Raw genomic sequence first — 3,875 nt, forward strand, 5'->3', positions numbered from 1 at the left:
TTTGCGGGGGGGCCACACCTGGCAACGCACAGGGGTTACTCCTGGCTCTGCACTCAGGAATTACCCCTGGCGGTACCATATGGGATGCTGGGAATCGAACCTGGATCAGCCATGTGCAAGGCAAACGCCCTACCCGCTAAGCTATCACTCCAGCCCCTGGAGACTTAATTAATTTTTAAGACAAAAGTCTGGGTTTTTTTAGGTTCTTATTTTGAGGTAATTGAATAGGGCTGGCTAGATAAATATTTCTCTGGGAAACTATGCATGGTTTAGGAACTTAGAAATACATTGTTCGCTCACTTTTAATTCCTAGAAATCCTGTGTTGGGAGGGGCCGGAGCATTAGAGAAGTGGGTAGGGTGCTTGCTTGCATGTGGCTGCCACAGGTTCTATCCCTGGCACCCCATGTGGTTCCCTGAGCTTGCCAGGAGTAATCCCTGAGCATGGCTAGGTATGGCCCAGAAACCAAAACAAATTCTTAGGGAATAAACTCTGGTAAGAAAAGTTCAGAAACATGACCGGTCTTGTTTTCATTTATTAGCTTTCCATTAAAATCTAGGCCCTGGCTTCTCATGTAACTGGATCTTTCTGTCGAACTGCCTCTCCACTACCTAGCGTCAAGGGACTCGGTCGCCATCTCCAGTCCAGATTCTTGAGGCGTCTCCTTTTTGTGTTGGCATTTCATTCAGTTCCCCTTGAATCCGACCAGATCTATTTTGAATCCTCTAGATTTGTGAGGCCAGATACGTGATTCCTTGGCAGAGCACTTGTGGAGCGACGCTCTGGGTTTGGTCCCTGGCTTCGCTTCCCATCCCCACATGATTCTCGTTCCTCCAACCACTTTTCATCCTGCTCTTGACTTCCCATCGAGCCACGGGGATTAGGAAGGTGTTTGATGACTGTCAACACATGCGCCTGTGGGTTATAGCTTACTATTAAATGCCTGAGCATGTTTTAATAACCATTCCACCACAGGAAGGGGAGAAAAGGGGTCTTTGCCCACCCTTGATGCTGTAACCATGATAAGCAATTAACCTTAAGAATAACAAGCAGAAATCAAGAGTTCACGGGGAAGGTTAGTAGAAGTTTCTTCGAAATTTAAGGAAAACATACTTTAACTGAAGCTAAAGGTTATCCTGGATTCCAGAATTCAGCCCATATTTATTACTGTAATTCTTCTATTTGGTTTAATTTGGCTTATTGAGCTAGCCTGGGATATGTCAACGTTTTTACTGTTTCTACAAGAGAAAATATTTTCCAATTTATGTATCAGACAATTTAAAGACTTTTTAAAATACAACCATTTTTATGTTGGAGCAATCTGTACAGCAGTTTATTTACAGTTGTACATAAAATGTTTTTACTATAAAATTGAGTTAATGTATAAAATACTGCTTTATGCCATAATAAAGGTATTGGTAATAACTGATGTTTCACCAGTGAAATTTATCTGGAACTTGTCCCTCCCTCTGGTTGAAAATTGCTTTGGTGTGGTCCCCAAACAAAAGTTGTTTCCCGATCAGAATCTTCGTTTTCTTGAGTTTGTGGCCATGACACTTGATGTTGGCAAGGTGCACAGATGGGTGCCAAATTCAGCGGCGGTAAGTTTGGGAAGGAATTTGTGTAGCCCCCAAATCCTCCTCCAAATATATCAGCAAGGGAAAAATTGTCGCTGCAGGATCAGCCAGTCCTGCAGCATTGCCTTATTTATGCACCTGATGAAGATCGTGTCAGCCATTGCAAGACGGTGACACCGTGCTCTCACTGAGGGATGCAGTGCGAGGGCCACGTCTTCTGATCATCTTAGTCTCATGCAGAGAGGCCAGGATCTGGCCAGTGAGGTCCAAGTGTCAGATTTGATTTTAATTATTTCAGGGGTATGCAAATACTTGGTTCTGATGTCAAAACTAGGGACTGAAGGGACAGTACAGCACATAAGGGTCTTGCCTTGCATGCGACTGACGAAGGTTTGATCCCTGGCCCCCCATACAGTCCCCAAACACCTCCAGGAGCACAGAGTCAGGAGTAAGCATGGCCAGGTGTGACTCTTCCCCCACTCCTGAAAAGAATTCTATAAATAGGTCTAGTCAGCAAGCTGATCGCTTCACCGTCATCACATTCCTGTTTTTCATCCCCTGAAGAATTCTGTTCCACTTCAGGTTTATCCTTCCCGTGTTTTTCTGTCCCGGAGTAGGGGGGTATGGCGGAGGGTGGAAGGGTGAGGCCACACGCTACTCTGGTTCTGTGCCCTGGGATCACTCCTGGCAGTTTCTGGGAAACCATAGCTTGCATTCAGGACACACACCTTAACCTCTGTTCTCTCTGGCCCTATCCTTGTCTTTTCTATGCAAATGAGCCAGTTTATATATAAATATATATTCTTATCCTTTAGCTTTTGGGGGCATATGCAGTGCTTCTGGGGTGTCCAGAAGTGCTGGGGGTCCATTGGGTTCAAGACAACTGCAGAAGAAGCCTCAGCTCCTTCAACAATCTCCAACTATATCTATCTCGGGTGTGTGTGTGTGTGTGTGTTTTCCATTTTTTGGTTACATCTGGTGTACTCAGGGCTCTGCTCAGGGATCACTCCTGGTAGTGCTCAGGGGGCCATGGGGCTCTGGGGATCAAACATGGATTAGTTGCATGCAACACAGCTAAGTACCCTACTCTCTATACTATGTCTCCAACCCTACCAGCTACATTCTGTGTGTGTGTGTATGTAGAGATGTTGAGCCACATCTGGTAGTGCTCCTGACTTGGTGCTCGAGGATCATTCCTCATAGTGCTTGGGAGACAGTGCAGAGGGAAGTTTTGAACCTCAGCCTCATGCATGGAGAGCATATGTTCCATCCTATTAAGATTCATGGACGCATAGCTTATTCCACTGTTTCCATGTGGGCAGATAGACTGTTTCCAATATTCTTCAGTTGCAGTAATTTCCTGAGGAACACGTATATGAACATGCATAGGTTGGAGGAATTTTTTTTTTTAGTTTATTTCTGAATAAACTAGGAGAGGAAGGCTGAATCTAAAGGTAAGTGCATAAGCTTCATCAGCAGATTCCCTACTGGGAGGGTTCTACCATTTGCATTCCTACTAACAATGTCTGAGAGTTCCTGTTCTCCCATAATTTGCCAACAGAACATACTTTGGCCAGATTTCAAGGAGATGTAGCTCGGAGGGCTGGAGTGTATGCTCAGCACACAGGAGGCTGAGTCCAGTCCCATCCCTTCTGCCTCCTGGTCCCCCAGGACTACCCAGAGCAGCTCCTGAGCACTGATCCTGGAGTCTGAGCACCTCACACACACATTAAAGGTAAAAACTGGTATTTCAGTTGTCTCAATTTACATTTCTCTAAATTTGAGTTAATTATAACATTTTCCATTTGAAGTTATTTTGCTATTTCTTTTAGTAACTTATCTGTCCCACTTAGTTCCTTATTACATTATTTAGGTAAAGGCCCTCCCGTTGATCGTCGATTTGCTCGAGCGGGCCCAGTAACGTCTCCATTGGAGACTTTGTTGTTACTGTGTCTGGCATATCGAATACTTTCGGTAGCTTGCCGGGCTCTCCGAGAGGGGCGGAGGAATCGAACTCGGGTCGGCCAGGTTGGCCGCTTGTAAGGCGAACGCCCTACCCGCTGGTAATATTATATCTGTTCAACGAGGTCTGCACAGTGCATTTGTTGTTTCTTTTTAAGTTTTCATTTTTTGGGTTTGGTTTGGTTTTTGGGCCACACCTAGCAATGCTCAGGGATTGCTCCTGACTACATTCAGAGATCACTCCTGGTGGGATTTGAAGTAATATGGAGTGTCAGGTATGAAACCCACGTCTGTCTGCTTTGTGCAAAGCAAGTGCCCTACCACTATACAGTACCAT

Source organism: Sorex fumeus, unplaced genomic scaffold (assembly GCF_029834395.1).
Source record: "Sorex fumeus unplaced genomic scaffold, SorFum_2.1 ptg000020l, whole genome shotgun sequence".
Classification (NCBI taxonomy): domain Eukaryota; kingdom Metazoa; phylum Chordata; class Mammalia; order Eulipotyphla; family Soricidae; genus Sorex; species Sorex fumeus.